This window comes from Capricornis sumatraensis, chromosome 6, assembly GCF_032405125.1.
Source record: "Capricornis sumatraensis isolate serow.1 chromosome 6, serow.2, whole genome shotgun sequence".
NCBI lineage: Eukaryota > Metazoa > Chordata > Mammalia > Artiodactyla > Bovidae > Capricornis > Capricornis sumatraensis.
Genome location: NC_091074.1, coordinates 91,130,490 through 91,142,697, shown reverse-complemented (window position 1 = coordinate 91,142,697; position 12,208 = coordinate 91,130,490).

The window sequence follows — 12,208 nt, the reverse complement described above, 5'->3', positions numbered from 1 at the left end:
GAACTGGGCAGGAGTTCATCAGTTGATGAGCATTTAATTAGGGAAAGACCCTGGAATCTGGGCATAAGACAGGTATATTTGAAGCATGTGTATTTGCTGGCTGAAACATAAAAGTCATAGCATGTGTCTGTTGAATAAATTTTCTTTACTTTTTAGGTTCCTTTACTGTTAATAGCTGGATTGAGCAATAATTCACATATCATACAGTTCACCCGCTGAAAGTGTACATCAGTTCAGTTCAGTTGCTCAGTCATGTCTGACTCTTTGCAACTCCATGGACTGCAGCACCCCAGGCTTCCCTGTCCTTCATCAACTACTGGAGCTTGCTCAGACTCATGTCCATCAAGTTGGTGATGCCATCCAACCATCTCATCTTCTGTCGTCCCCTTCTCCTCCCGCCTTCAACCTTTCCCAGCATCAGGGTCTTTTCCAGTGAGTCAGTTATTCACATCAGGTGGCCAAGTTTCAGCTTCAGCATCAGTCCTTCCAATGAATATTCAGGACGGATCTCCTTTAGGATAGACTGGTTGGATCTCCTTGCAGTCCAAGGGACTCTCAAGAGTCTTCTCCAACACCACAGTTCAAAAGCATCAATTCTTCAGAGCTCAGCTTTCTTCACAGTCCAACTCTCACATCCATACACGACCACAGGAAAAACCATACCCTTGACTAGAGGGACCTTTGTTGACAAAGTAATGTCTCTGCTTTTCAATATGCTATCTCAGTTCAGTTCAGTCACTCAGTCGTGTCCGACTCTTTGCGACCCCATGAATCGCAGCATGCCAGGCCTCCCTGTCCATCACCAACTCCCAGAGGTCACTCAGACTCATGCCCATTGAGTCAGTGATGCCATCTAGCCATCTTATCCTCTGTCGTCCTCTTCTCCTCCTGCCCCCAATCCCTCGCAGCTTCAGAGTCTTTTCCAATGAGTCAACTCTTTGCATGAGGTGGCCAAAGTATTGGAGTTTCAGCTTCAGCATCATTCCTTCCAAGGAAATCCCAGGGCTGATCCCCTTCAGAATGGACTGGTTGGATCTCCTTGCAGTCCAAGGGACTCTCAAGAGTCTTCTCCAACACCACAGTTCAAAAGCATCAATTCTTTGGTGCTCAGCCTTCTTCACAGTCCAACTCTCATATCCATACATGACCACAGGAAAAACCATAGCCTTGACTAGACAGATTTTAGTCGGCAAAGTAATGTCTCTGCTTTTGAATATGCTATCTAGGTTGGTCATAACTTTTCTTCCAAGGAGTAAGCGTCTTTTAATTTCATGGCTGCAGTCACCATCTGCAGTGATTTTGGACCCCAAAAATAAAGTCTGACACTGTTTCCACTGTTTCCCCATCTATTTCCCATGAAGTGATGGGACCAGATGCCATGATCTTCGTTTTCTGAATGTTGAGCTTTAAGCCAACGTTTTCACTCTCCTCTTTCACTTTCATCAAGAGGCTTTTTAGTTCCTCTTCAGTTTCTGCCATAAGGGTGGTGTCATCAGCATATCTGAGGTTATTGATATTTCTCCTGGCATTCTTGATTCCAGCTTGTGTTTCTTCCAGTCCAGCATTTCTCATGATGTATTCTGCATAGAAGTTAAATAAGCAGGGTGACAATATACAGCCTTGACATACTCCTTTTCCTATATGGAACCAGTCTGTTGTTCCATGTCCAGTTCAAACTGTTGCTTCCTGACCTGCATACAGATTTCTCAAGAGACAGGTCAGGTGGTCTGGTATTCCCATCTCGTTCAGAATTTTCCACAGTTTATTGTGATCCACACAGTCAAAGGCTTTGTCACAGTCAATAAAGCAGAAGTAGATGTTTTTCTGGAACTCTCTTGCTTTTTCCATGATCCAGTGGATGTTGGCAATTTGATCTCTGGTTCCTCTGCCTTTTCAAAAACCAGCTTGAAAGTCAGGGAGTTCATGGTTCATGTATTGCTGAAGCCTGGTTTGGAGAATTTTGAGCACTACTTTACTAGCATGTGAGATGAGTGCAACTGTGCAGTAGTTTGAGCATTCTTTGGCATTGCCTTTCTTTGGGATTGGAAGAAAACTGATCTTTTCCAGTCCTGTGGCCACTGCTGAGTTTTCCAAATTTGCTGGTATATTGAGTGCAGCACTTTCACAGCATCATCTTTCAGGATTTGAAACAGCTCAACTGGAATGCCATCACCTCCACTAGCTTTGTTTGTAGTGATGCTTTCTAAGGCCCACTTGACTTCACATTCCAAGATGTCTGGCTTTAGATGAGTGATCACACTATCGTGATTATCCAGGTCATGAAGATCTTTTTTGTACAGTTCTTCCGTGTATTCTTGCCACCTCTTCTTAATATCTTCTGCTTCTGTTAGGTCCATACCATTTCTGTCCTTTATCGAGCCCGTCTTTGCATGAAATGTTCCCTTGGTATCTCTAATTTTCTTGAAGAGATCTCTAGTCTTTCCCATTCTGTTCTTTTCCTCTATTTCTTTGCATTGATCACTGAAGAAGGCTTTCTTATCTCTTCTTGTTATTCTTTGGAACTCTGCATTCAGATGCTTATATCTTTCCTTTTCTCCTTTGCTTTTCACTTCTCTTCTTTTCACAGCTATTTGTAAGGCCTCCCCAGACAGCCATTTTGCTTTTTTGCATTTCTTTTCCATGGGGATGGTCTTGATCCCTGTCTCCTGTACAATGTCACGAACCTCATTCCATAGTTCATCAGGCACTCTATCTATCAGATCTAGGCCCTTAAATCTATTTCTCACTTCCACTGGATAATCATAAGGGATTTGATTTAGGTCATACCTGAATGGTCTAGCGGTTTTCCCTACTTTCTTCAATTTGAGTCTGAATTTGGTAATAAGGAGTTCATGATCTGAGCCACAGGCAGCTCCTGGTCTTGTTTTTGTTGACTGTATAGAGCTTCTCCATCTTTGGCTGCAAAGAATATAATCAATCTGATTTCAGTGTTGACCATCTGGTGATGTCCATGTGTAGAGTCTCCTCTTGTGTTGTTGGAATATGGTGTTTGTTATGACCAGTGCATTTTCTTGGCAAGAGTCTATTAGTCTTTGCCCTGCTTCATTCCGCATTCCAAGGCCAACTTTGCCTGTTACTCCAGGTGTTTCTTGACTTCCTATTTTAGCATTCCAGTCCTCTATAATGAAAAGGACATCTTTTTGGGTGTTAGTTCTAAAAGGCCTTGTAGGTCTTCATAGAACTGTTCAACTTCAGCTTCTTCAGCGTTACTGGTTGGGGCATAGACTTGGATTACCGTGATATTGAATGGTTTGCCTTGGAAATGAACAGAGATCATTCTGTCGTTTTTGAGACTGCATCCAAGCACTGTATTTCGGACTCTTTTATTGACCATGATGGCTCTTCCATTTCTTCTGAGGGATTCCTGCTACCTAGGTTGGTCATAACTTTCCTTCCAAGGAGAAAGCGTATTTTAATTTTATGGCTGCAGTCACCATCTGCAGTGATTTTGGAGTCCCCCAAAATAAAGTTTGACACTGTTTCCACTGTTTCCCCATCTATTTCCCTTGAAGTGATGGGACCAGATGCCATGATCTTCATTTTCTGAATGTTGAGCTTTAAGCCCACTTTTTCACTCTCCTCTTTCACTTTTTTCAAGAGGCTTTTTAGTTCCTCTTCACTTTCTGCCATAAGGGTCGTGTCATCTGCATATCTGAGGCTATTGATATTTCTCCTGGAAATCTTGATTCCAGCCTGTGCTTCTTCCAGCCCAGCGTTTCTCGTGATGTACTCTGCATAGAAGTTAAATAAGCAGGGTGACAATATACAGCCTTGACATACTCCTTTTCCTATTTGGAACCAGTCTGTTGTTCCATGTCCAGTTCGAATTGTTGCTTCCTGGCCTGCATACAGATTTCTCAAGAGGCAGGTCTGGTGGTCTGGTACTCCCATCTTTTTCAGAATTTTCCATAGTTTATTTTGATCCACAGAGTCAAAGGCTTTGGCATAGTCAATAAAGCAGAAATAGGTGTTTTTCTGGAACTCTCTTGCTCTTCGATGATCCAGAGGATGTTGGCAATTTGATCTCTGGTTCCTCTGCCTTTTCTAAAACCAGCTTGAACATCTGGAAGTTCACACTTCACATATTGCTGAAGCCTGGCTTGGAGAATTTTGACCATCCTAAGAAGTAACTTAACCTCTGAGATTTTAATTCTTTAGTACCCAAGAGATGCCCCATTGGGTTCTCAGAGTAGCCATAAATTTAACCATATACTCATCTTTTCCCATCACCACTTGTTGGTGGTGGAGCGAGAAAGGAAGAATAGGTTGAGTCCATTGATCCCAATAACACACATATTTCGCTTGCAAAGAGTATTACGCAGCTTACGAAAATATCTAAGATGGATTCAATTTAACCGGCATCTACCCCAATCTTTTTGAGTACTTTAGTGGGAGCTAGGGCGGGAACAAATGATGCATAATGTAGTATATCAGATGATGGTGGTGTGATGGTTTAGTTGCTAAGTCGTGTCTGACTCATGTGACCCCATGGACTGTAGCCTTCCTGGCTCCTCTGTCCGAGGGATTTTCTAGGCACAAATACTGAAGTGGGTTGCCGTTTCATTCTCCAGGAGGTCTTCCCAACCCAGGGAGCAAACTAACATCTTCTGCAATGCAGGCAGTCTCTTGCATTGCAGGTGGATTCTTTACCACTGAGCCACCAGGGAAGCCCATGTCAGATGATTAAAGGACACTAGAAGGAACATAGGGGTTAATCTTCAGGAAGAGGTAAACAAAACCTAGAAATTCAGAGGCAGGAAGCATCATTTTGAACTGGCCGTCATTTTGGTATTTCTGGGGAGAGAGGACTGGTTTTTTGAGGTTACATATCTGGTAAAGCTATAGTCACCCTATGAATCAATGTCCAGAACTGGATGGGAGCAAAATAGTTAACATCTTGCCAGGTGCTGTGCTTTGCATTCACTCTCTCGTGCAGTCCTTAGAGAGCAAGCCTAGTGCGAGACAGTAAGTCCCAAGATGCAATCAAACTGAGGCTCAGCGTGTGCATCAGTTAGGGTTCAACCAGAGAGGCAGAGGCAGTAAAAGAGAGAGATAAATGACAGATACATGATATATTTATGGATGGACAGATCGACAGATTTATTACAGGAAATTGACTTATGAAATTATGAAGCTGGCTGAGCAAATCCAAGGTCCTTCTTTGTGCAGACAGGGAAAAAAGATCATGAGCAGGCTAGATAGAACCCACAGGCATGAGCAGAAACTTGTTTGCAGGAGAGAACCTCTAAAGTTGAGGTAGGCCTAAACCTTCTAACTCACTGGGCCAGGCCCACCCCTGATAACCTTCTTTTTAATGAACTTAAAGGTGACTGAGTAGGGATTTTTACCACATCTGCAAAATTCCTTCACAGGAGCACCTATGTTAGTGTTTAATTGAACACCTGTGAGAAGGTGGGTGGTGGTGTTGTTGTTCAGTTACCAAGTCATGTCCAACTCTTTGCTACCTCATGGGCTGCAGCACACCAGGCCTCCCTGTCCCTCACCATCTCCCAGAGTTTGCCCAAGTTCATGTCCATTGAATCGGTGATGTCACCCACCCATCTTATTCTGTTGTCCTCTTCTCCTTCTACCTTCAATCTTTCCCAGCATCAGGGTCTTTTCCAATGAGTCAGCTGTGTGTACAAGCTACAGAATGGCCACTGCTTCCCTTTCATGCTCCAAGTCTAGAAAGAGAACAAACCTAATCAGGAACACACTGGAAATAGAACGCTGGGGACTGCAGTTAAGCCTAGTCAAGGAAACACACCAGAAGCCATCTCAGAGAGTTTAAGCAGCTCCGTTGGCTCCATTACAAAGAGAAGAATCCATTCTTTGCAGGTTTAAGCAAAAAGAGATGTATTACAAGGTAATGAATGATTGAGAATAATAACAGAATTATTGAGAATACCAGAGAGGAAAGCTGTGGGCTGAGTTTTGAAAAGCAGTGTCAGTGCCACAGAAACATAATGCCAGAAGGGTTTCTGCCTCTTAAGATCAAGAAGCCACCAGGCACACTGGAAAGTTCTTGGCACCATGCCACCACAACCATGCTTTCCAAGAGAAACACCAGAAACCACAAAAATATGGCCCTGAAATTCACTTCTGCTTCCTCTGACTGCCCTGAATGGGTGGGATGAAACCTCATCCTAACCACTAGCTGCAAAGGAGTCTGGAAAGTGTTTTTATTTCTTCACCTTGGATTGGATGCAGGGCACCGGTCCACCACAATTATGCGCACCACCATCTCAGCCATTGAGGAGCAAAGGCAGGATTCAAACTCAGGTCATGCTCTTAATCCCCACAGTGTACTTCTTTCCAAGATCCAGAATGCTCTTTCTTACATTTTCAGACTTGGGTTCATTGTTGTCTGGGACTTACCTACAAATATTTCTGGTCTCTAAATTTGCATTTACCTATTACCTCCATACTTTTTGTCATCACCTGAAGACTTTTCTGACACAGCCTATACCAGGGAAAATAAAAGCAATCAACCCTGTTTCTAGCCTGTCCGTATCACCTCAGGTTTGGGAAGGCTGTAGTATGTATAGCACTCTTTTCTTCCTGAGCCAGTCACTTCAAAACACTTCTGTTTATGAAAGCCAGCAAAGCAGTTACTGGGCAATCAAGCCCAGTGGTCTTAGTGATGCTTGGAATTATAAGAAGCATTAAAAAAAAACTTCTGACAATGATAATAAGAAATATGTGCAATGAGAAGCAAACATTCCCAGCCTTTGTGTCTTAACTACATCAGTCCGACTTGTCAAAATTTGTAAATAAATCGAAGTGAACACACCTGGGCAGGCACATCTATGTAGCAGCACAAAGTTATCAAAGAACCGTCACCATCTACTTCAGCAGTTACTGAATGAAGAAAGGTTTACACATGGTCAGTATGACTCATCTAGAGCCAGACATCCTGGAATGTGAAGTCAAGTGGGCCTTAGAAAGCATCACTACAAACAAAGCTAGTGGAGGTGATGGAATTCCAGTTGAGCTCTTTCAAATCCTGAAAGATGATGCTGTGAAAGTGCTGCACTCAATATGCCAGCAAATTTGGAATACTCAGCAGTGGCCACAGGACTGGAAAAGGTCAGTTTTCATTCCAATCCCAAAGAAAGGCAATGCCAAATAATGCTCAAACTACTGCACAATTGCACTCATCTCACACGCTAGTAAAGTAGTGCTCAAAATTCTCCAAGCCAGGCTTCAGCAATACATGAACCGTGAACTCCCTGACTTTCAAGCTGGTTTTCGAAAAGGCAGAGGAACCAAAGATCAAATTGCCAACATCCACTGGATCATGGAAAAAGCAAGAGAGTCCCAGAAAAACATCTATTTCTGCTTTATTGACTATGCCAAAGCCTTTGACTGTGTGGATCACAATAAACTGTGGAAAATTCTGAAAGAGATGGGAGTACCAGACCACCTGACCTGCCTCTTGAGAAATCTGTATGCAGGCCAGGAAGCAACAGTTCGAACTGGACATGGAACAACAGATTGCTTCCAAATAGGAAAAGGAGTATGTCAAGGCTGTATATTGTCACCCTGCTTATTTAACTTCTATGCAGAGTACATCATGAGGAACGCTGGGCTGGAAGAAGCACAAGCTGGAATCAAGATTGCCGGGAGATATATCAATAACCTCAGATATGCTGATGACACCACCCTTATGGCAGAAAGTGAAAAAGAACTAAAAAGCCTCTTGATGAAAGTGAAAGAGGAGAGTGAAAACGTTGGCTTAAAGCTCAACATTCAGAAAGTGAAGATCATGGCATCCAGTCCCATCACTTCATGGGAAATAGATGGAGAAATAGTTGAAACAGTGTCAGACTTTATTTCTTTGGGCTCCAAAATCACTGCAGATGGTGACTGCAGCCATGAAATTAAAAGATGCTTACTCCTTGGAATAAAAGTTATGACCAACCTAGATAGCATATTCAAAAGCAGAGATACTTTGCCGACTAAGGTCCGTCTAGTCAAAGCTGTGGTTTTTCCAGTAGTCATGTATGGATGCGAGAGTTGGATTGTGAAGAAGGCTGAGTGCCGAAGAATTGATGCTTTTGAACTGTGGTGTTGGAGAAGACTCTTGAGAGTCCCTTGGACTGCAAGGAGATCCAACCAGTCCATTCTGAAGGACATCAACCCTGGGATTTCCTTGGAAGGAATGATGCTGAAGCTGAAACTCCAGTACTTTGGCCACCTCATGTGAAGAGTTGACTCATTGGAAAAGATTCTGATGCTGGGAGGGATTGGGGGCAGGAGGAGAAGGGGATGACAGAGGATGAGATGGCTGGATGGCATCGCTGACTCGTTGGATGCGAGTCTGGGTGACCTCCGGGAGTTGGTGATGGACAGGGAGGCCTGGCGTGCTGCGATTCATGGGGTCGCAAAGGGTCGGACACGACTGAGCGACTGAACTGAACTGAACTGAGTATGACTCATCAGAGAAGGCAATGGCACCCCACTCCAGTGTTCTTGCCTGGAATATTCCATGGACGGAGGAGCCTGGTAGGCTACAGTCCATGGGGTCGCTAAGAGTTGGACACAACTGAGTGACTTAGCAGCAGCAGCAGCAGCAGTGTGACTCATATCCAACAGGAAGTTGTAAATGGACATTTTAAAGTCTCTCAAGGAAATCAAATCAGCATTTCTAACAAACATTTCCAGTATCAAATTTCTAGGTAAATGATACATAACTTCAAAATATGTAAATCTGAAAAAATGTACAGTTCTTCCTAAGGAAGAATCCATATATAGTAAGCCCTTCTTTAGAGATATAACCTTTTTCCCCATGGCTTGTTCAATAAATACCACACATATAGTATATTTAGCTGTATATGCATTAGAGGGCTGATAAATGATATAGCAAAACCTATATACATATTTATTTGCGACAATTTGATTATCTGAGAATTCAGAAAAATGCTTGAGGGCCTGCAGAGACCAATAGCTACCAACACTGAAAAAGTTCATGATCTATCAATCAATTAAAAAACAGGTTACAAAAAGTTGGTATATTATAATCTTGTTTCTGAAAAAAAGTATCTTTGTATGAGAACAGAGGCAAAGTTGGAGGAAGGTGAACATTTTCATTATATTATTCAATAGCAAATAGCATTCAATATTGCCTGTCAAAATTAATGTAATATTATTTGATAGTTGTATATTATTAATTAATATGTTGCATTATTAATTATTATATTGTTATTTCATCATATTATTATTGTTTTGGGTGACATATTTTGTGTGTATCTATATTTTTTAATTTGTCTACAAAAAAATCATCTTTCTGTTACAAAGCACTTTTTTGAAAAAGATTTTATCATCTTCCTTCTCATTTGCTTTTCCCCCTCTTTCCTTCTCTCTCCACACTTCTTTCCTCTTTTCTTTTTCAAACTAACATTTTTAAAACTGAAGTTTTTCAAGGATCTCACAGCAGCTGTGATTCATCATGGAAGCAAGGAGCCTCCTAGAATATCATGTAACTTTGTGAAGGATGCAGACGTGCTTTGGGAGAAATGAAGGCAGCTTGGGCCCTGGGAGATGCTGCAAAGCAGGCAAGACTGGGCTGGAGTCTGCCATCAGACAAAGGGACCACTGCACATGGGAGGCGAGCAGATGCCAACAGACAGCTTTTGTGAGTCCCTTCATGTTAATTAACTTTTGTGAGAACCTTCATGTTAATTAACTTTGCTTGAGCTTTCCCTGGACTTGAAAGCTTTGGAGTGGTTTGTTTTTGTAAAATGCTTTGACTCCAGAGAGAGCCGCTTCAAGAGGGAAAAAAGGAGAAACAAAAAGAAAGAACGGGAAAATTTTTAAGTGGGGCTTTGCTTACCAGGAAATTTCTTCCCTTGTCTCCATCCCTCCCCTCCCCCTACAAGGACTGACTCAACCATCAGAGAGAATTTTAATGGCCTTTTTCTTACCCTAAAAAATAAACCAGAACCAGACTTCCACAGCAGTGGGAACTGGCTCTGCCTTACCCAGGGAAGACAGGTGTGTGTGTGTGTGTGTGTGTGTGTGTGTGTGTGTGATGCATGTGCACCCACAAAGGAAATAAATTCAAAGTATGTTTTAAAGGAAGTAAATTCAAAGTATGAAGAACTTTGGTCTAATTTATTCTAGGTTAGAGAAAAAGGAAATTGGAGTTTGATTTGTGAGGTCTGGTTCTATTAATGAACAAATTTGCCCATCCATGGAGCATTAGGACTCAAGTAAGACACAAGTAGTGGTTCCCTGTGTTTCCAGGACTTATGTGACTGGACCAGATGTTAGATTCTAAAAGAGACCAAGTAAAAAGAAAGTGCTGAAAAGTGGAAAATCTAATCAGTCCTCTAGTTATTTGTAAAATCTCCATAGCATCAAACTACCGATTTACCTTTCTTTTCTATCATTTTATTGTGAAAATTTTCAAACATATAGAAAAAGTTGAAATAATCATACAGTTAATACCCATACCCACCACCTGCATTCTGTAATTAACATTTTGCTGTATTGCTTTTTTCGCATTAGTCATCATCTAAGTCATTGCTCTTGCTTGCCTTGTGGCTCAACTGGTAAAGAATCTACCTGCAATACAGGAGACCTGGGTTCGATCCCTGGGTTGAAAAGATCCCCTGGAGAAGGGAAAGGCTACCCACTCCAGTATTCTGGCCTGGAGAATTCCATGGACTGTATAGTCCATTGGGTTGCAAAGAGCCCAACACGACTGAGCGGCTTTCACTTTCCATCAAGCCATCTTATTTTCTAAGAGTTTTAAGATTGCTGACATCACCCTTAAACACTTCAACATACATCAATTAATTTGAATTCAACATTCATTTATGACATAGAATTTTTAAAATAAAATTTATATGTGGTAAAATGTGCAAATTTGAAGTGGACCTCTTTTGATGAGTTTTAACAAATGCATACAATTTGCTTTCATAAAAAATAATTCCAAATTTAGCAAAAAGTAATACAAAGATTTCTCATTTACCCTCTACCCAGATTTACTACATTTAGCCATTTACTAGTAAGTTGTATACATCATGTACCTTTACATCTTAATAATTCTGAGTGTGTTTCCTAAGAATCGACTTTGATAAGACACTTTGATCTAAAATACAGTCCCACAGTCCAACATATTGTAGTTTTGACAATTGCTCCAATAATTTTCTTTACAGTATTTTCTTTTCCAATATAGGTTCCAGTCCTTTGTGAATTATGGTTTTAACTTCAGTAATTGTCTCTCTTTATCTTGTTTAATGCTTTTTGACTTAAATTCCACTTTGTCTTGTATCACAATAACAATCCTTGAATTCTTATTGTTTCCATTAGCCTGGTAAATCTTTGTCCATTTCTTTATTTTTACTCTGAATCACTATGCTTTAGGTGTGTCTTTTGATCACAGCATAGAGTTGGTTATGTTATAAGACAATTTGAAGATCTTTTCATATATATAGACAAATTAGAGCACCTTCACAATATGACATGTGTTTGGTCTCAATTTTGTCACACTATTTTATAATTAGAGTGTATATTATATTTTATTTCCTATGCCTCTTTTACTGTTTAGAAAATCATTTATATTCATTTTAAAGTTTCTTTCTGTATTTAAGAATTTTTTTGTTCTAGTTATTCCCTTTGTGATATATATATATATATTATATAATATATATATTATAGTTCCCTGGCTCCTTTTTTCCTACTGAACCTTTTATTATCCAACCCATCAATGGTATCATTTGACTCCCAGTTATCACAAAAAGCAATGGTCTTATTATGCTTTCCCTTACATTTGTCCTGTGTCCTCCATTTTTCAGTTGTATTCTCTCTACTTTATCAGAAAAAATAATTTTTATATGCTTTCCTCTTATGTTCCCTCCCCCTTTTTACTCCTAACTCTACAATTAACTACATAAAAGGCTCAGTTCAGTTCAGTTCAGTTGCTCAGTCGTGTCCGACTCTTTGCAACCCCATAAACCACAGCATGCCAGGCCTCCCTGTCTATCACCAAACTCTGACTCACCATTGGTTATTTTGCTGAATGAAGCTCATTCTCTAGCCTATTCTTCAGAAAGAAAACATGTACAATATTCCATGCATGGTTTAAATAGCACAGATGGATATAAAATTCTTGACTAGCACTTTCCTTGAGTTTCATGAACATGCTGCTTCACTGCTGTCTTAATCTGTGTGAGTCTCA